The sequence below is a fragment of the Dipodomys merriami genome, unplaced genomic scaffold, assembly GCF_024711535.1.
Source record: "Dipodomys merriami isolate MVZ:Mamm:240054 unplaced genomic scaffold, mDipMer1.0.p SCAF_24, whole genome shotgun sequence".
NCBI classification, from domain to species: domain Eukaryota; kingdom Metazoa; phylum Chordata; class Mammalia; order Rodentia; family Heteromyidae; genus Dipodomys; species Dipodomys merriami.
The window spans coordinates 9857198-9879777 of NW_027203826.1; positions in this window are offsets into that span (position 1 = coordinate 9857198).

Genomic DNA, 22580 nt, shown 5'->3' on the forward strand with positions numbered 1-22580 from the left:
TAACTGCAGCTATCCTTAAATTCAAATTCCTGATTTTTATTAATTTGATTATGGCTCTTTGAGGTCAATTAAAATAATCTCTAAACCATGTTTTACTTTTTGTTCTATTTACTGAAAGAGGAAAAACTGAAAGCATTTCCATTTAGATGGGAATGTGACAAGGAATCTACTCCCACTACTTTACTCAGTATACACTTTAAATATATTGCCAGACATCAGTGGCTCATACCAGTTATCATAGCTACTCATAATGATCCTTTATATGAGGATTTAGGTTCAAAGCCAGCCCATGCAGAAAAGTCTGTGAGATTCTTATCTCCAATACATTAACCCCATATATATATAAAAAAGTCTGAAATGGAGCACTGGCTCAAGTGAAAAGAACAGCTTTTAGAAAAAGAATATATAAATAGGAAATAAGTAAAATTTCAGGTGACTCAATTATTTCAAAGATCCTAAGTGATTTCAGAAAAGCACAGTATTTTTTTTTGATGTGTGTGTGTGTGTGTGTGTGTGTGTGTGTGTGTGTGTGTGTGTGTGTGTGTGTGTGTGTGTGTGTGTGTGTGTGTGTGATGGTCCTGTGGGTTGATCAGGGCCTGGGTACTGTCTTGGGACTTCTTTTTGCTCAAGGCTTGTTCTACCATTTGAGAAACATCTCCACTCTTGCCTTTTTCTGAGTAGTGTATTAGTGGTAAGAGTCTCATGGACTTTCCTGCCCAGGCTGGCTTCAAACCACAGTCCTCAGATCTTAGCCTCTTGAGGATTACAGGTATGAGCAGGGCCCTACTATATTAGTTATTTTTATATTAGGTGTCATTTAATGCCTGGGCCAGATTGGGCTATGGTTCTCTGACATTTTACTTTGTATCTGGGGATAAATGGCACTGCACCAGCCCTTGTGCTTCCTGGTACCTTAGAGAGCTGATATATGCCAGGACACCCAACCATTGGTTAAGATTAAGTTTCCTGAACATTTTGTCCCGGCTGAATGCTGACTGCTCAGGATCCCTTAATCACCACTAGAATTACAGATCTGAACCATCACACCGAGCTACCAATACAATTGTTAACGCATCTCAAGAAACAAAAATATTTACTAAACATTTATACAGTATGTCCATAGTATAACTTTCCCATGGATGTCATTTATCATCTTCAAGGCTAATATTGTAAATCATAATTAAATTAATTAAGGCATGTTGTTGATGGACAAATAGTGATTGTCAAAAATAATAGGTTAAAACATTTTCTGTTTATCAGCATATTGTATATAATCTACAGAATAAATAACTCTGTTATTTCACCACTTTTCATTATGGCTTGCCTCATTATGTATTATATGTTTGCTTGAGGAAATGGGGGAGAGGATTCCTATTTGACCCAATACAGGAGCACACAGCTAGTTCCTAGGTAAACAACTAGAAAAGATACGTTGAATGCCATGTCCTCTGTTATAATTTGACAGCAATATATTACACCTATTATCAGAGTGGTTTCTTAACCAATAACTCAAGCTTTCTGCTTTGACACTCTTGTTTTCTAATTTTCAAATAACAACCGATTCATGCTACTAAAGAATTTTGCCAATAATATCCAGCCAGCTTATTTGCTATCAAATTTCAGGTTGGCCCCTGTCCAGGTGCAGATACAGACAATTATTTCCATAAAATATACACATTTCAAACACATGAGCAAAATATGTGGTATAATAAGCAGAAAATGACTTGAAATCAGGAAGAAAACAAAAAATAATTTCAAAAATAGTGTTCATATAAGCAGAGTCAAGGAGAGTTGAAAGAATTAGACAGTAACTTATGAGTTTACATAGGTTACTTCAGGTTATATCTTTTTGTGAAAATTGAAACACAAGCAAATGCATTGTCATGCCAATTGAAATTGGCCTGTTTAGGAAATTTGTCTGTTAGCTCTCTAATTTTGATTTTTCTGAATGTCAGATAAACAGCTTAGTTTCAGTTTGATGGCATGAAACTTGAGCATGAGTGACTCCATTTTGATTTTTAGTCTGTTCTGTACAGGAGCTTATTCCAAAATAATTTCTTCCTGTAACAGTTGAATGAGTTGCTTACTAATTTATCAAAGAAATTAAAGTTGTTTCTGTAAATAAAGAGCCTTTTCATAGAAGGGGAAGAGATTATTGTTTTTTGTTTCTGTATGTTAGGTAAAGGCAACAAGTTTACAGTTGTTCTAGTACATATTATAAGTTGCATTTTATTTTAAATTGACATATAGTAACTGAAATTTATGAGATTCAATCTTATGCCCTCATACTTCCTTGTTTTGAGCAATAGTTGTCTACAAATTTCTGAGATCTGAAATACAGACATCAGGGTAAGACTTTTTATAGGAAGTTAAAGTCAGTTAGCAAAAGAGGAGTTTATAAATAATGAGGTATGGACCATAGGCAGTTTGAAAGGAAGTTTGTTCATTTTTACTGATAAGAAGAAAATGTATAATTAAGCAACAGAATTCCCCTTGTGCCCAACACAGATTAAATGAAATCTGTTACATGAATCCCTTTAGGTTCTCCAGTACTTTCAACCCTCATATCGTACTGAACATTCTCCAATAATTGTCCTCTGAATCTCAACCTTCAAATCAATACCAGAAGTTTCCTTATTTTTTTTCATATTCCTAGATTAGAATGAACTTCTATATAATAACCCATTCAGGAATTTCCTGAAATTATTTTGTGATTCTCAATTTTATCTAGTATGGTAAGCCTATCAGGGCAATCCTCCATATGGTTCTAGTTTTAGCAATTCCTGAAAATTTTTTGGCTCTCATATCATTACAAGGAAACAATTTTATCTTCTAGTTTAGAAGAAAATATAAATCAAGAAATTACTTCAAAATATTAAAAAAATGAAAATCTATGTTTTAGAAGTTCATCTTTACTATGTCAGAAAAATGGCACATTTCCTTTCAATTAAGAACAACTGCCATATTCTCTGAATAATAGCTCTACATTTATTCCTGAGACTCGGTTGCAGGAAGTAGATTTCTTTTCTCTCTCATTGCATTGTAAGTTCAGTAGTGGGAATCCAACCCATGACATTATGCATGTCAGACAATTGTGTTAGCAATGAGTTACATCCCTAGACTGTATCTCAATCATATTTTTTTCTGTTGATCCATGCTTCCATTCTACTATTTAGTTAGTTGGCTAGAGATGGGGTTCCATGAGCTTTTATGCCCAGGCTGTCTTTGTCCTGAGATTCACCCAGTTTTCTGCTGCCAGAGTAGCAGAGAACTACAAGAAGCCACAAGCTGGATCTTGATGAGTTGAAGATACATAGAGAAAATAGTGTTAAATGTCCAAGATCAAATGTGAATTCAAAGCTTTATTTAAGATCAGGAAACTCACACTTAATTTAAAATGACCAATATCCAGTTTTAATTGATAATATTTAGATTTTAGTATTCATATATAACTTCCAAATATTCATTTATTAGCAATGTTGTTAGAGAGACTACTAGAAACCACAGAATTTGTTTTGCAAGGCAAATTATCATAATCATCATACATAACTAAAAGCTTTTCAGTTATTGTAGAATGCATCCAGAGAGATTCCAAGTTATATTTATGCTCTATCCCTAACTATAGAAATTAGAATTAATATGGAAGAGAGTTTGTGAGCCACAGATTGAAATAATTAACTATTTCTGTTATTTTCATATTCTGAACACATTGGAGAGCATTTTACTAACACATTCTACAGTAAGATTGCTTATCATTATCCTGAAGGCATATCTTAAAGCAAACTACTCTGTTTCTCTTATTTTTGGAAATGTCTTTCAATGTTCTAATTAGTTTTCTGATGTTATAGAGAAAACACAGAAAATGTGTATAAGGCACATATTTCTAGCTATTATTTAGAAACAATCTATTTTTTCACTTCCTAGACTACAGAGATTTATAATGCCTATCATGCTAATATGTTCACATTATTCTTAAAGTATTAAGTACACTATATATTGCTGGTATAATAAAGACATTTATAGATGATATTGAATAGTTTTCTCAAAGAAAGAACTTCTAAATATTGTCTACATTTTTGTCCATGTTCATTGCTGTTTCTTCAGGCTGTTTTGCTTCAGTGTTTTTCACTTGTTTTTAAAGCACATAGAAGATAAACCAATGTTTAATCTTATATATTATTTTACTTAATCTGTTTTTCTTATATATTTATTTTACTGTTTCAGTTTCAGTGATATTCATAATATTTGAATATGTTGTGCCTCTATTGATTATACCATCCAAATTCTCAGAAGACATTTAATTCTTAGGTAAAATGTCCATATGAGAACAAATGGAGTTGTAACTCATTTGAACTAGGGCCTGAGTTTGAAGCAAGGAGACCAATATGGTGGTTGAGAAACAAAGTTCGGGAACCTAACTCCATATGAACATGAACATTTTACTCTGCATTGGGACTGAGCTGATCAAAGATTGTTTTCATGACTACTGTATTTATAGACACTGGACTTTGATCCATGGTTGGTCCATTAAAGTCTACATAGGGTTCTCTCTTCTTGTACATTGAAAGTCTAACCCCAAGACAATTGTTTTCCCAACAATAATTTGCAGCAAATATTGAAGATTTAACATGAATTACTTGTTCTATAATGTTAACATCAGTAAGCAAACTAAGGTTCTTATTAAAGTAAGTTTCAGGAAAGCTTTTCACTTTTAATATTTTAAATTAATTTAGAAGTAAGCTAAAAGAGATGTGTTATAACAACTGGTTCAAGATGTACTGATTAAAGACTTAATTCTAAAATTCTAAATCAATTTTCCTACCCACTCACATGAGCACTCAAACTCAGCTTATCTTTGCAAATATTAACACATTTCCTCAGCCAGTAATAATAATAGAAAACATCAAAATAGGTGCTGATAAGGGTACATCTTCATGTAAATCCAGATTCTTTTAATTTTTTAATATTTAAGTATTCTAATTAAATTAATTTTTGATAACCTATAATTTACCATTATAAAGGCCTGAGCAGCAGCAGAGAGCAGTCAAAGATTTTCTTGTCATTTTCTTCCTTGTTCTTTTATTTTCAAGCAATGAGAATTTGAATTTCTTTAATGTTTAAACCTCATCAGCTGTAAAAAAGCAGCTCTAGTGTTGATCATTGTTAATATAAAATAGGAATATAAAAGGATATTTTATATTACATTGCCTAAGAAAATGAATATCACTGTAATGGACAAGTCAATGACTCTGCCATTATTAACACATACTTTTTTTTATAGTGATCTAAGTTTATTTTATTTTTATATTCTTCTAATAGCTGAGTATTTTCTATCCATATCATGTTTAACCCTACAAAATATTTCTACAAAATATTTCATCAGAGTAGCTCTACTTATACTGTGAGTCTACTTTTATTTGATACATGATTTCATAAATTGTTTCAATTGCATTAAAATTTATACATTAAAATTTTATACAGAGAAGACTGTCGTAAATATAATATTGTGTATTTAGCAATACTTTAACATTGTTTTCTTTTCTAAAATTAATGTTTTTACAAAAGCAATTTTTAATGAGTCTACAAGCAAACAACTTGGATTGGATTATTTAGGATGCATGATAATTGTATGATATACTATTTAATTAGTATTCAAAATTAGACATTACTTAAATGATGTTTTATAAACATTCATATTTATTAAGAAGAGAAAAATGATTTGAGATTCTTGACAAGACATGAAATTTATCATAAAACATATAAAAAAGTATAATGGTACTTTTCCCTTAGATGTGTGATTATCACAGTGAAGAATGACACCTAAGTGGCTCTCTATTGGATTCACAATGAGAAGTATAACAAAAGGTAAAATAAATACAGATAATTTTTGGAGGTAGATCTCCTGGTGTTCTGTTTGCTTTGGGCTGAAAAATATTCCCGAGAACTTAAAGACTTCGGAGAAAAATCCATGTAGATCTTATTTATTTTACTAAAAAGCATAAAACTAGGAACCTAGAAGCTGATTTTCAACCTAGGAACTTTCTGGATTTCATTCTTCCCTGGGTCAGAGCAGCTACAACTAGGAGCTTTGTATCAAACTATGAAAAAAATACAATGATCTCTTCTCAAAGAACTCTACAATCTCTGACAAAGACCAGATAGGAAAAGGTCTAGATACTAACCTACTTTATTCTACTGATAAAAAAGTGGAATACTCTTGATATCCTAAATGGTAAAACTTTGTGTGAACAATAAGGATTTTTCTAGAACATGAGTTGTCTTATTTGTCTAGTATCTCTTGAATTAGAAATTGTAAGTCTAAAGTAACATCAATAAAAATTTCTCTAACATTTTTGATGGGGCTACTGAGAAACAATTCTCTATAATTAATTTTAAAGAAATTAGATAATTTACAGAAATTAGGTAATTTACAGGAATTAATAAGGAGAATTTCTGTTAAAAAGACCATTAAGGAAACATACCGACATGCAGCTACTGTCTCTTTCATGTTAATATATATCCTTGTTTGAAAGTGTAGATATATATATATACACATATGCATATAATATATAGCATATTAGATAAAGTCTATTAACTTCCTGAATTACATACTCTTCTGATAAAATTGTGTATATTATTTATGTGTCCATGCAAGGAAATACGCATGCGTTTCAGTATTTGCTATTGTGTATGTATCTATGCTTGCATTATATGTGAATGTATGTTTTTATTTATTTATTTAATTATTTATTTAATTACTAGTGTGATTAATTCTGAAACTACTGAGAGGGTCTAATTTCTCTTTTTTCTTTATATCAGACCTAGGGCTTGAACTCAATGCCTGGTAGCTGTCCTTTAGGTTTTTTGCTCAAGCTAGCATTCTACCACTTTGAAACACATCTGCACAGCTTTTTAGTGTTTAATTGGAGTTAGAATTGTACAGGATTTCTTGTCTGAGTTGGCTTGAATTGAGTTTCACAGATCTCAGCCTCCCGAGTAGCTAGGATTACAGATGGGACACTAGCACCCAGCTTTTTTTTCTTTTTATATTATATTTTATATGGTTCTTCTAGGGATTCTCATTTGCACAGAAACATGAATACACCTTCTTGATATATTTATTTCTTCATTGGAGAGGTATAAGTTAATTACATACTACACGTGAATCACTGCAATTTTAAAGATGTTTATTTTCTCTTTTCCGTTTCACCTCCTCATTGCTTTCCAGTATCCTATGTGTGTTTGTTTATGGGGTAGGAGGGTCTTTAGGGAGATCTATAAATTTATTTAAAGGATGATAATATTCTAATCACAAGAAGGCAAATAGATGAAACTCAAATACATATATATATATATATATATATATATACATATATAAACATGAAATAATGTTCTAGCTATTGAATTTTCTTTAATGCCATACCAAAAGTTATGTTATAAAGAAATTCACTTTGCAAGTAAAAGTAAAAGTTGTGGAAGAGAACTTCAATAGCTTAATGCTGATCTCACAATTAGAAAATGTCTACACATGTATACAAGAAAGTACTGCTCTTAATCTTGAGTAGTTCAGGGCAAACTTCCTGCCCTTCCCTTGCATGACATTAAGAATGAATATCTAAATTTGGTTTGTGATGTTCCCCCTTACAATTCCTAAATTTAACTTATTTTCCCAATCAGTTAATAAAATTCTATGACTATGTTGGATGCAGGGCACTAGCTCAATCCTGTAATCATAGTGACTCAAAAGATGAAACTTCAAGAACGATGTTAAGTTCAAAGTCAACTCAGGCAGAAAAGTAAGTGAAACCCCATGTCCATTTTACCAACAGAGTATGAAACTGTTAGCAAAAAAACTCAACAAGTTCTCGGTTCAAATTACTAGATACACACACATTTAAATATACAACATGTACAAAAATTTAGGAGTAAATGAAACACTTAAATTTACCACTAACTTCAGTACAGCCATGGTGTGATTATCACAGTAACATATTTTGTTTTGTCCTGAATTGATAACATTTGTAACTCTCAGATAAATATCTGAAATAATAGCCGTAGGCATGTAGACAATTGTTCTATGACTGAAAAAGAAATCAGTAGTATATAATGTTGCTTGTTTTGGCATTTAAATGCTGAATTGTCATGTAATGGTATATTATGATAAAGATTTAAATGCCACTTATATACCTCCCAGAAAACTTAAAAAAAAACTTTTTTGCAAAAGTTTTAAATTAACTTAAATACTGTAGAAAATAAAACAAAAAAAAGATTTTCTGTATTTAACCAAAAGAGCCAGAAGGAGAGAGGTGTACTACCCCAGAGCACAAAAGCTCAGGGAGAGCAACCAGGACTCAAGCCTAGAACTGGCAAAATGTTAATATTAATGATAATAATAATGTGAGAATTAATGTCTCTCTGATGATCAATATCATATATTGAATTACTAAATGGCTCTAGCATCAAGATTTCACTGGAGGGCAAAGATCTGTGCCTTGATAGACTAGCTACCGTGCTTTGCTTATTAAAATGAAAAATCATTTGAAACATATTCCTACTTACCCTGTAAAACTGGCAGCAAGAGGGAGGTGACTGTGGAGACACAGGATTTAAAAAATATATATACAAGGTGACATGTTGCAAATAAAAAATGCAAGATTTCATGAGAATGTCAAGTTTAACATTTATATACCAGTTACAAATGGATTTATCAAAGTATGGTTTTCAATTCCTTTCTCCTCAATGAAGCTATATATTTTATAATTTCATCAGGATACATAGGTAGACTTTTTAAACTCCTTTAAAAAACACATGTGTCTTTAATCTTAATTTTGGGTACCAAATTTAATACACTGTTATATCATATATGTCCAAATTATGGGCTTATTCTGCATGATAACACAAATAGCTGCATTTTCCAGAATATATAACTTGATATAAACCATTAATATTTTTCATATGAATGTTTTAGAATATAATTAGGATATTGTAGATTTTATTTTAAGGATCTGAATTAAAATAGGACCCCATGTAAAGAAAATGTTAGGTATTTATTGATAATTTTAGTCTTTTTTAAGGGCTGGAAGGTAAATTTTAATTTTTAAAAAGAATTAACATTTTCTTGAAGGTTGATACCCTTTTAGAGCATTCTAAAAATCTGAAGGACAGAATTGTTCTGCTGCCACAAACAGCAAGACCACTGCAGTGCTCATGAACATTTCAAGCACTGTAAGCCATACAAACCTGGAGCTGCTTTTTATGGAGTGGAGTCATCCTCAGTGTCACATTTCAGGTATTTTTCCAGAGACTAGTTTACTCCAAGTTCATAAAACAAAACAAAGTAGTTCCATGCAAAATAGCATTTTGTGGTTTTATAAATTTCATAAATTAAATGCATAAACAAAACTACTAAAGATAGCACATGGCAAGAAAAAGTTTTTAGCTTCTGAGCTTTATAGATAGAAAAATAAATTATCTTGGTAGCTTTACAACTCTACATTATTTCTTTTTTTTTTTTTTTAAATTGTATTTTATTTTATTTGAGAACATACTGTACAGAGGGGCTACAGTTACATGAGCAGGATAATGCATACAATTCTTACCAAGCATTGCAGCCTACTCCTTTGTTTACCCTTCACTTCCCTTCCCCGCCTCCCCCCTCCCCCACCCAATTTTACCCCCCTCCCCCCACCCAATTATACCCCCCTCCCCTCCACTCCGAAATTGTAAAGCTGGTTTTGACATGACATTTTGTACTTCTCATTGTTGCAACAGGTCCACCTGAATCCTTAAACGACTTGTTTGTCCCCATCTCCTCCACATGTTATACTGACATCAAATATAGTGAAAGCGGGGGTTACACTGTGGGGGAGGGACATACAAAGCAACAAAGAAATACTCTTATAAATGCATTAGAAACACATGCATGAAAGAAACGAAAACATTAAAATACATATTTAAGGGTTCATTTTCCTAACATCACATTATCTGGCCTTTTCCGCTTGACTCATACTTATACTAGATATTGCAAATAAGGGAAACCATGGGACCTATGCTTCTTTGGGCCTGGCTTACTTCACTTAATATAATTTTTTTCCAAACCTTTCCATTTCCTAACAAATGGGGAAATGTCATTCTTTCTGATGGAGGCATAGAATTCCATTGTGTATATATACCACATTTTCTTGATCCATTCATCTACTGAGGGGCATCTGGGTTGGTTCCATATCTTAGCTATGGTAAATAATGCTGCAATAAACATAGTTGTGCTGGTAGCTTTAGTGTGGTCTTGTTTGTAAACATTTGGGTAAATGCCCAAAAGTGGGATTGCTGGATCATAGGGGAGATCTATGTGAAGTCTTCTGAGGAACCTCCATACTGCTTTCCAAAGTGGTTGAACAAGTTTACATTCCCACCAACAATGAAGTAAGGTTCCTTTCTGTCCACATCCCCTCCAGCATCTGTTGTTATTAGAGTTCTTGATTTTTGCTGTTCTAACTGGAGTGAGGTGATATCTCAATGTTGTTTTGATTTGCATTTCTTTTATGGCTAGGGATGTTGAACATTTCTTCATGTGTCTATTGGCCATCCTTCTTTCTTCTTCAGAGAAGCTTCTCTTTAAGTCTTTCGCCCACTTATTTATTGGGCAGTTGTTTCTTTGAGGATTTGTTGTTGGGTGGTTTAATTTTTTGAGTTCCAAGTATATTTTAGATATGAGACCCTTGTCCGTTGTATGGCTAGTAAAGATCTTCTCCCAATCGGTGGGCTTTCTATTGATCTTGCCAGCTATGTCATTTGCCCTGCAGAAGCTCTGCAATCTTATGCAATCCCATTTGTCCAACCTTTCTTTGATTTGTTGTGCTTCCGGGTCTCTATTCAGAAAATTTCGACCTGAGCCAAGGAGACCTAGGGTTTCTCCTATTCCATCCTGTAATGTTTTCAGAGTGTCTGCTTTGACTTCAAGGTCTTTGATCCATTTGGAGTTGATTCTGGTGCAGGGTGATATATAAGGATCTAGCTTTAGTTTTCTACATGTAGGTAACCAATTTTGCCAGCACCATTTACTGAAGAGGCTGTCTTTCTTCCATTCTATTGTTTTAGCTTCCTTATCGAAGATTAGATGGCTATAGGTCTGTAGGTTCATTTCTGGGTTTTCAATTCTATTCCATTGGTCCTGAGGTCTGTTCTTATGCCAATACCAAGCTGTTTTGATTACTATGGCTTTATAGTAGAGTTTGAAATTTGGTATTGATATTCCTCCAGCAGTGTTCTTTCCGTTGAGGAGCGTTTTTGCTATTCGGGGTCTTTTATTGTTCCATATGAATTTTTGGATTGCCTCCTCTATTTCCTTGAAGAATGAGGGTGGAATTTTGATAGGTATTGCGTTGAATTTGTAGATAGCCTTGGGAAGTATTGCCATTTTCACGATGTTAATCTTGCCAATCCAGGAGCATGGGAGGTTTTGCCATTTTTTAAGTTCTGTGTTGATTTCCTTTTTCAAGATTTTAAAGTTTTCATCATAGAGGTCCTTCACTTCTTTTCTACATTATTTCTTGAGAAGTAAATGTATTACATGACATATTTTCCACAGAATTAGAAGCCAGCGAAGATGAGCTTCCTTCGGATGCTGATTTGAATGACCCATACTTTGCCGAAGAGGTTAAAAAAATAGGTATGAAGAAAAAAATCAATGAAATCTTCAAATGATGGCCCATCGCCTGAGGAAGATGCTGAATTAGAAAAGCAAAAGGCTGAAATGGCTTTATTTGTGATGGATGAGGAAGAAGACGGTAAGAAACACTTCAATTACAGCAAGATTGTGGAGCACCAGAATCTGAGAAAAAGAAGAAAAAACAGCTTATGAAAAAGTATAGAGGATGACTTTGAGGTAAATGTTAGTGATGCACGGTTTCAAGCAATGTACACTTCCCACTTGTTCAATGTGGATCCCTCAGATCCTAACTTCAAGAAAACAAAAGCAATGGAAAAGATCCTGGAGGAGAAAGCTCGCCAAAGAGAACTAGAAGAACAAAAACTTACTCAGACAATAAAGAAAAAGGAGAGTGAGATTGAAAATGCACTACAGAAGTCCATTGAACCTGCCTTGTCAATCCTGATCAAATCTGTAAAAAACAAAACAGAACAATTTCAAGCAAGAAAAAAACAGATAGTCAAATAACCTGATATTGTTTCTTTGGACTGAGTATGGATTCTCCTAAATTGTACAGAAAAAGCAGAGGCTACTAACAGGACTCTGAACAAGTCATACCAGCCTGTTGTATCTAGTTAGGGGTACACTGAGGATAATTTTAGTTTTATATGACATTTTATTTCTCAAAAATTTCACCCCTGACTTAATTGTAAGTATTCAAGTGAACCTTTCTCAAAAGTGATAGTGTTGAATTGAATTTTCTTTTATCCCTTTTCATTTTGTATACTCTTTTTGAATAATATGGACAGTAATTAAGTCTGTGCCTTTTTAAAAATTCTAACCAAACAGCTTCTTAACATTTAACACCTTTTATAGTCAGCTTTCTCTCATTGTAAGGAGTAAGTACCTGAAAATTATTAATCTGTAATGGAGAAGGCATGATGTGGCTCATGGTTGGGGATTTGTTCCACGGATAATAGAGCCAGTTGCTTTGGCCTGTGATGGCACCCTACATTGAGAGAGAAGAGTGAGATGTAGGAGTCATTTTATTCCATAGCTAAGCAGGAGAGAGGAAGATCCAGGTCTGGGCCCCATTTTACCCTCCAAGGATTGACAACGACAGAAAACCTGACACTACAACCCACTCTCAAACACTCCCATTGCCTGCCAATAGTCCCAAACTGGGAACAAAATGATTCCCACATGGGCCTCTGAGTATCATTCCACATCAAAAATGTAATACACCTGAGTGATGAATACACATCTGGAACTCAGTGGAGTATTGATTTATTTTTTTCTTTGACTTTTTAAATTTTTTAATGTTTTTTTTATTGTGAAAATATGGTACAGAGGAACATGGTACAATTAAATGAGCAAGGTAATAAGTACATTTCTTATCGAGCACTGTTGCCTCCTCCTTTGTTTTTCCCCTCCCATCCCTGCAGCCCTCCCATCTCCACGAATACCTTCGCCCTCCCTCCCCCCCAAAGTTGTCAACTTCGTTTTTCGACATAACGTCTTGTACATCTCATTGTTGCAATGGGTCCACCTGTATCCCTACTTAAACAATAGGGTTTTTTTCTCTTCCCCTCCACAATATATACCAACATCAAATAAGTGAAAACAGGGATTACTGTGGAGGAGGGACATACAAAGCAACAAAGAAATCATCTTATAAATACGTTAGAAACAATCGCAAGAAAGAAAAAAAATATGAATACTTATCTTGGGGTTCATTTCGCCTAACTTGATGTTAATCTGACCATTCTTGCTTGTCTCAGACATATACTAGTTATTGCAAATAAGGGAAACCATAGGACCTATGTTTCTTTGGGCCTGGCTTACTTCACTTAATATAATTTTTCCAAGTTTTTCCATTTCCTAACAAATGGAGCAATGTCATTCTTTCTGATGGAGGCATAGAATTCCATTGTGTATATATACCACATTTTCTTGCTCCATTCATCTACTGAGGGGCATCTGGGTTGGTTCTATATCTTAGCTATGGTGACTAATGTTGTGATGAAAATAGTGGTGCTCTTTAGTATGGCCTTGTTTGTGATCCTTTAGGTAAATGTCCAAAAGTGGGTCATAGGGGAGCTCTATGTGGAACCTTTTGTGAAAACTCCATACTACTTTCCAAAGTGGTTGAACAAGTTTACACCCCCACCAACAGTGCAGTAAGGTTTGCTTCTGTCCACATCCCCTCCAGCATCCGTTGTTGTTAGAGTTCTTGATTATAGCCATTCTAACTGGGGTGAGGTGGTAACTCAATGTTGTTTTGATTTATGGCTATTGGCCATCCTTCTGTCCTCTTCAGAGAAGTTTCTCTGTAAGTCTTTTGCCCACTTATTTATTGGGCAGTTGTTTTTTGAGGATTTTTTGTTGGGGGATTTAATTTTTTGAGTTCCAGGTATATTTTAGATATGAGACCCTTATCTGTTGTAAGGCTAGTGAAGGTCTTCTCCCAATCCGTGGGCTTTCTATTGATCTTGCTAGCTATGCCCTTTGCCATGCAGAAGCTCTGAAATTTCATGCAATACCATTTGTCCAACCTTTCTTTGATTTGTTGTGTTTCTGGGTCTCTATTAAGAAAATTTCAGCCTTTGCCAAAGATCCTAGGGTTTCTCCTATTCCATCCTGTAATATTTTCAGGGTGTCTGCTTTGACTCCAAGGTCTTTGATCCATTTGGGGTTGATTCAGGTACAGGGTGATATATAAGAATCTGGCTTTAGTTTTCAACAATTCTGGTTTTTAACCAATTTTGCTAGCACCATTTACTGAAGAGGCAGTCTTTTTTCCATTCTATCTTTTTAGCTCCCTTATGGAAGATTAGATGGCTATAGGTCTGTGCGATAATTTCTTGTCCAGAGGTCTCTTCTTGTGCCAGTACCAAGCTGTTTTGAGTACTATGGCTTTGTATTAAAGTTTGAAATTTGGTATTGATATTCCTCCAGCACTGTTTTCTCTGTTAAGGATCGTTTTTGCTATTTGGGGTCATTTATTGTTCCATATGAATTTTTGTATTGCCTCTTCTATTTCCTTGAAGAATGAGGTTGGCATATTGATAGGTATCACTTTGAATTTGTAGATAGCCTTGGGAAACATTGCCCATAAAAACAAACATATTTTGAAAGTGAAAGGCTGGAATAAAATCTACCAAGCAAATGGCCCCCATAAACAGGCAGAAATTGCAATCCTAATATCAGAAAAAATTAACTTCAAATTAAAATAAGTGAGAAGAGATACAGAAGGCTGCTACATACTAATTAAGGGATCTCTCCTTCAGGAAGATATTGCAATTCGAAATATCTATTCATCAAACCACAGAACTCCCAAATTTATCCAAGAAACAGTACTTCCCCTCAAATCTCGCATAGATCCAAAGACATTAATTGTTGGGGACTTAACATTACCACCACTAAATAAATCAACTCGGCAAAATCACAATAGGGAAAATGCAGATCTAAACAACTGTGCAGATCAACTACACTTAACAGAAATCTACAGAATATTTCACCCAGCACCATCCAGATACACATTTTTCTCAGCAGCACACAGAACATTTTCCAAAATAGACCACATTTTAGGTCACAAAGCAAACTTTTCTAGATTGAGAAATATTGAAGTTATGCCCTGCATTCTCTCAGACCACTACCAAACAAAACCACCTGGATAGTATTTTTATTGTAAAAATATATAGACATTTTCATGTTCTGCTTTGAAATCACAGACTGTATGTGAGTAATGTCAAAATAGTTATTTGGAAATACTTTAAATCAATTTTATCTATTAATTTTAAACATTTCCTTGATAGCTTATTTCTCATTAATGTATAAACATGCTTTGTGAATGGCCTTTGTATGCTCAGCATTTCTGAACTTTAATGAAAATGCTGATGCTGAGTAGCAAAATTCCTAGCTAAACTTAGTTTTTGCTCAAAGGTCATTTAGGTTTGAGTGATTAAAAATGCTCAAGGTTGCATTTCATATTAATCTTTGGAGGGGCATAGATTGACTGACCTCTGTTGAAATTAAATATAACTGAAAGAGCTGCATCAGTCTTAAAATCAGCTTTATGAAAATGTTTTCATCCTCATCTTACTTTTCACCACATTCCTTTTCTTGTAATTGAATACTTTGTATATCGTAGAAAAAATAGAACTTCAATAAATATATTAAGACTGGAAATAATTCCATAATGATAACCTGAAAATAAAAATAACCTCGAAACCATAGGATAACCACTCTATGATTTAAATCATGTTTACATATTATTCTTTTTTCCACTCTGCAAAACATCTCTGAAATACTACATTAATTTATTAATAAGGTTGTTACCCCAAGGATAGAGAATGCCCATCCTCTTAAGTTAAAGTGTCTTTACTAAAGGCAGATTTAAAAAAGCATACTCTGCATATACCTCTGAATATCTTTTGCCAAGTATTTACAAAAGCATATTGCATATTGCCTAACCTCCTAAAACCTTAGTTTTAGTAAAAGAGAAGTGCAAATTTTCCTTGTAGTGTTAGAAATTTCTGCCTACTCTGACATAGTTTTTCGCGGCATTTGGTCCTAGAAATATCAATGGAAAGTGACTAGTCAAGCATTGAAAACTGCAGAAAGCCCATGGATACTGCAGTTTGTAAAGTTTAGTAATCTGCATGTGTAGAATGAAGGTAAGCATAGTGGAAGTACCTGTTTTTCTGTTTATTCATTTCTTTTCTTTGCAAGGGACCATTGGATTTTATATATGTATGTGTGTATATATAAATTTACGAAAGGCAAGATATATGGTGGTTATCAAATTTGTGGGAGATTTGACTTCAGATAAGTGGAGTTTTACATCCTTAACAAGCTATTTGATCAATAAAGTCACTGCCTAATTTTCTGACTAGAAGTAATGATTTACTTCTCAGGATTTTATGATTTCTGAAAGGACTCAGGAATGGGCAGTACTTATATTAGTGAGGTCAAGGCCTAATCTGAGGAAATATCAACAAAGCTGCCAAAAGATATTCATAATTATGAAACCATAGAAATCTATAAAGAACATTTTTGCCAAGTATAAGAAAGTATGTAAAATATAACACTTACTTTTTTCCTAAGTATGAACACATACAGAATTTCATCCATTGGGTATGTAACAATGGAATTCCCCTCTCTATAATCAATATAAGCGAGTGAAATAAGTTTAATCCAACCTCATTATTTATACACAAGTAGGTATAGTTATATACTAACACACAAAAATACACACTCACTAAAATTTAAAAAATGCACAAAGGATAATATTTCTTTGATAATGATTTTTCTGAGTTGTTTTAGTTTTGCATGGTAAATATAACTAATTATAAAAATTGGCATGTCAATATGTATTGCTTTTTATACTTTATTTTTTTCTGTACTAGGGTTTTGAATTTAGGGCCATACACTTGTTAGGCAGGTGCTCTACAACTTGAGACATGCCAGAATTCCTCTCTGTTTCAATTACTTTTTAGGTAAGATTTTACTTTTTTGGTCAGCCAGCCTCACCACCATCCTGTTTACATTTTCTGCCCTAGCCAGGATGAGAGGTGTTTCCCCACATTCTCAGCATACTGACTTTTGTCAGGGTTGTCCTTAAGTCTCCTCAGTCATCTGAATCTTCACCTCTAGATTATCTGGAATTAAAAGTGTGAGTAACTATGCCCAGTCTGCTGCTATACCTTTAAAAGTGAGGGGAAAATAAGTTTTTAACATGAAATACTTAGTGTTTGTGAAGCTACCTAAAACATTTTCATTTACCTTCATAAAAACAATAGAAATTTCTTTTGTTTCATTTTATTTAATACTGAGGTATTTTATCTCAATTTAAAACACAATTATCAAAATTGTGGTGTTTTGCTTCTTTCAAAACTCCTGTACTGCTGGGCACCTGTGGCTCATGCCTGTAATCCTAGCTACTCAGGAGGCTGAGATCTGAGGATCACCGTTCAAAGCCAGCCCAGGCAGGAAAGTCCATAAGACTCTTATATCCAATTAAAAAAAAAAAACAACAAACAGAAGTGGCACTGTGACTCAAGTGGTAGAGCTCTCACCTTGAGCTGAAGAGCTCAGGGACAGCGCCCAAGCCCAGAGTTCAAGCCCCCCAACAAAAAACTCCTATATTGACAGAAATGTATTTATTTAATGAAGATTGTAGGTTTACATTTTAAGTCACAGTCAAAATCAGTAGATTAAGATATATGCATGAATAATGCTTCCATTTATTTATCAGTAATTTGAGGCCAGAATAGAAGCTGAAGGAATATATATATATATACAAAATTACTTTCCTATTCAATTGTATTGAGATAGCCAATGTTCATCCTAAAATTTGGGTATTTGAAATCTGCATCATACCAGATTGTTGATTCAAGTTTCTGTTTTATGTTTTTGGATTTTCCTTTTATATCTTTTTTTTGTTTTTGTTTTTTGTTTTTACTAATTGTCACTGTAAGTATCTGAATAAACTAATAAAATCAGATTTTTTTCCCTATATTTGCTTCTGCTATATTACCACCAAGGAAATCTTTCTAATGAGGAAGTGTATTAAAATTCTCCACTGCAATTTCTTTATGAAGACTCATATGCATTTCTCAACTATATACTTGCAGTAGTTGCCTACATTTTTATGTTAGTGTTTATTCCTCTCTCTCTCTCTCTCTCTCTCTCTCTCTCTCTCTCTCTCTCTCTCTCTCTCTCTCTCTCTCTCTCTCTCTCTCTCTCTCTCTCTCTCTCACTCACTTACACTATTCTGGCCACTGCAATATTTTTGGTTACAGTGTTTCCTGGGGTCTTCTAGTGCTATTCCTCTGTGTTCTTCATTCTTGCCTCTTTTTCTTGATCTTTTTTCCTTGATCTCTTTAATTTTTCTCCTTCTCAACCACTCCCACCCTCTCATGGTCCCTCTAGAAAGTGAATTAATTTCCACATCCAATCTTCATTATCTGGTGCTGGGTATGGAACACTCACATGGTTAGACATAACCCATTTATTGAGCTAACACACTGAGACATGACCTTTTCATTGAGCTAACACACTTCCTCTTCCCTAGCCCACCTCAGCCTAATTGTTTTTAATACATTCCCAGTGTTAGTAGTGATTGGAGATTTTGTGGCTGTAAGAAATTTTCTTTCACCTTTATTTTTAGTTTACATTTGAATATATTTCTATGATCTTTCTACTATTTATTTTACTTAGAGTTTTTAAATTTTATTTTTATTCTTCCTTATCTGATTGCCTGAGATATTATTTATTCCTACATTCCTCTTGTTAATTGCTATATTCATAATAATTTTCTAATGCTTTCAGTTATAATTTTAGTTTGTTTAAAATCCAATATATATTTCTCTATAATTGGATAAAGAATGACTAAAATCTTTCCCTCATTTGAATACTCTTTCTACTACCTTCTCCTTCTCATTTGAATACTCTGTGTCTCTACCTCTTCTTCTTTTAATAAAGTGATATCTTTGGGATACATTTGTTTTCTCTACTTCAAGCCCTTAGAGTACTCCCTTTGCAAATATAATCCTTAGATTTTTTTTCAAGAAGTGTAGATTATATTTAGTTTGAGGTCAACATTGCAGTCTGCATTGCAGATGGTTCTTATTAAAATGTGCTTATTTAAAGCATGTCATATATTACAGGAAGGTTTATGATTACCCTTTTTACTATGTTATGCTTTGCAAATATAGAGTGAAATATTTACATATTTATTAATATATGTTCAGATTTATTTTTCAGATTGTTTTTTGCTACTTATCCTTTATGGAGATCTCCAGATCTGTGCAGTATTGTCCAGCACTTTAATCTTCTACTATTTTTTTCTCAGGCAAGGTTTCTTTTACATATCTTTTATAAAATCTTATATTATAAATCATCTTTCTTGTCAATAGGATGAGAGGTTAATTTGCACTCTCATAATTCAAGATTGTAAAATTTTGAACATGAACTGCAATCAAATATATTTTTGTGGGAAAAAAACTTTAGAAAGTAATTTACACATTTCCTATCAACTTTTAGTTTTGACTTGAAATCATTTTATATATGTGCATATAAAACACAGCACATTTCAATATTAGAACTTCTTTGTATATTATTTTTTTCCATTCATTATGATTTCCTTGTATTTTGTACCAGGTAGAGTTGTATATATGTGTGTCATTGTATATTGTGTATATGTATGTGTTGTATTTTACTATATATATACACTATATATGTATATACATATAAAATGACTAAATATAGAATATTTTATGTATACTAAAATATATGTACACTGAAATAAAATATGTGCTAAGGAGGAGTGACAAGTTTTTATTGTTTGAAAACTAGTTTACAGTATAACAAAATGAGTATCAGGAAAGTGAAACTTGTAGTGTTAGGTCAGAGGGCTTTAGATCAAAGGGGGTTTGACAATATAAAAAAAGTAGCTGGATGCAATCATAATGTTCAGTGTATATGGGCAAAAATGGAACTGCATGGGTTTAGGAAAGATGGTGAGAATTATGAAAGGGATGACATTGATCAAAAGACATTACAGTTTTCAACAGATAAATTAAATAGAAAAGTTTTAGATAATAACTTAATGAAAATGTTTCAGTAAAATATATTAACGACTGGTACATTAATAAGCATAGCAATCTATCTTTGTAAAAACTTGCTTTAATATTATTATACGGAGATTGTTGTTGGTGCTTCACAGCAAAAAAGTAATTGATATTCACAATATTTTGAAGAATAATTAGATGTGTGGGAATCACTATTCTTTTTCATAAATCACTACAAAATTCTTCGCATCAGTGAAACTTGGATCACTTACACATTAAAAATGCATTTCTTGAAGTACTCTATTGTAATCATAATAAAAGGAGTATCATTTTAGCATGCTGAGCTAAAGGAAAATTGCAAGACATAAAGTGAAACAGATGATAACTAGATTTTCCTCTCACTACTATTACTGTAGAGTAAATAGGCTACTTTAATGTCTTAAAGTTGTTAATGATATTTTTTTCCGAGTAGTTGAACACCAATTACCTGACTGGTAATACCACAAGGAATATTTTTTTAATGCAATGACCTAGTGGGACAACAAGGGAAAGGGTAATAATGATCTACAAGTGATGTATTCATTGCCTTACTCATGTAATTGTAACCCCTCTCTACAGCATCTTTGCAATAAAATAAAAAAAAATTAAAGTTCATCAAAGAAATCCCATTGTTAATTAGCCTTAGGAAATCAGTTTAAATATCTATTTAAATCAAATTTTATGTAATATCATGTTAAATGGATTGTGAGGTGAGTCTTAGAACAGAACATGTAACAAATTCCAGAAGCCTACATGTCTGACAAGGATTAAAACAGATATTCAGAAAAATGGACTATCTACTATTTAATGTGTCAAATTTAAATTATACACTAATTGTCAATGATGATTATATGATTCAAAATCATCTCATCTCAAGTAATTATCAAATTAATCACTATGCTTTTTAACATTTGTCAATGAAAGCAAAGACCTTTGGGAAAGTTCCTGAAGTTAATCTATCTGATATTAATCTATGTGTTATTTAAATATTCTTTTATTTTTATTATATTCAAGAGCTCTATTTGCTCATCAAGAATTCTCTTGATTTTTGATGCAATGTGCAGGATACGGGCTTATGTAATTCAAAAATTCCCAGAAAATTTTGATAATTTGATAATATTTTCAAAATAATGAAAACTTTAAAATCATGTACAAAGGCACAACTGATACTTTATAGACTCTCAACATTCAGTATCTACCAGGCCAAGAGGTAATCTGGTCAGCAGAGTGAGAAAGATCAAATGAATACAGATTTTACTGTAAATTAGAATTTTTGCTTTTAGAAATTGAATCTAATAGTTTTATCCATTTTGTGAATCATTAATTATTCAATAATATCCAAAACTAAATGACAGTACATATTGTATAGACAGACATATTTTATAGAAAGCACATATTGTATAAGCTTTTCCTCACAGATATAGTAACAGTTCTTAATGACAGCATTATATTTTCTATAGGCATGAGAACTTGTAGAAGTTCTAAATTTTCTATTTTATTTTAGTTTCATTTATCATTGTCTTTGTGTTGCATGAAATTTAGCAAAAATTGTAGAGGAAAGGGATAGAGAGGAAATAATGAAGAAAAGGAAGAAAGAAGAAAAGAAACAAGAAAGAAGGAAAGAAACATGAAAAAGGAAAGAGAAAGAAAGAAAAAGAAAGAAAAAGGAAAGCAAGCAAGCAAGCAAGCAAGCAAGCAAGCAAGCAAGAAAGAAAGAAAGAAAGAAAGAAAGAAAGAAAGAAAGAAAGAAAGAAAGAAAGAAAGAAAAAAAGAAAGAAAGGAAGGAAGGAAGGAAGGAAGAAAGGAATTAAAGAAGGAAGGAAGGAAGAAAGGAATTAAAGAAGGAAGGAAGGAAGGAAGGCAAGCAATTATGAGAGAAAGAAAAAGAAAGAGCACTTTGTTTAGGAAATGCTTTGACTTACAAGGAAAGAATATTAATTGATTTGAATTTTGAAAATCTAAGAGGAAAACAGGTATTTGAAAGGAGATGAAATGCTTTGAAAATCTAGGTAGGAATAAAGAAAGAAAAGTAAAAGAGGAGTGAAAGAAAATGTTTCATTTAGAAAGCACTTTGTTTTGAAATACTAGAAAGGCCAAAGTGCTTTGCTTTAACAAGACATAGAAAATGAATTACTTTGAAAACGTAGGAAGGAAGGAAGAACACAGGTTATTTAGAAAGAGAGCACTCATAAAAGCAATTATTTTTCCTTTCTTCTGGGGTTTTCAAAGCGGTCTATGAAAGAAAAAGAAAGAAGAAAGGAAAGAAGGATAGGAGGAAGTAAAGGAGGAAGGAAGGACTACGGATTTACCTGAAGAGA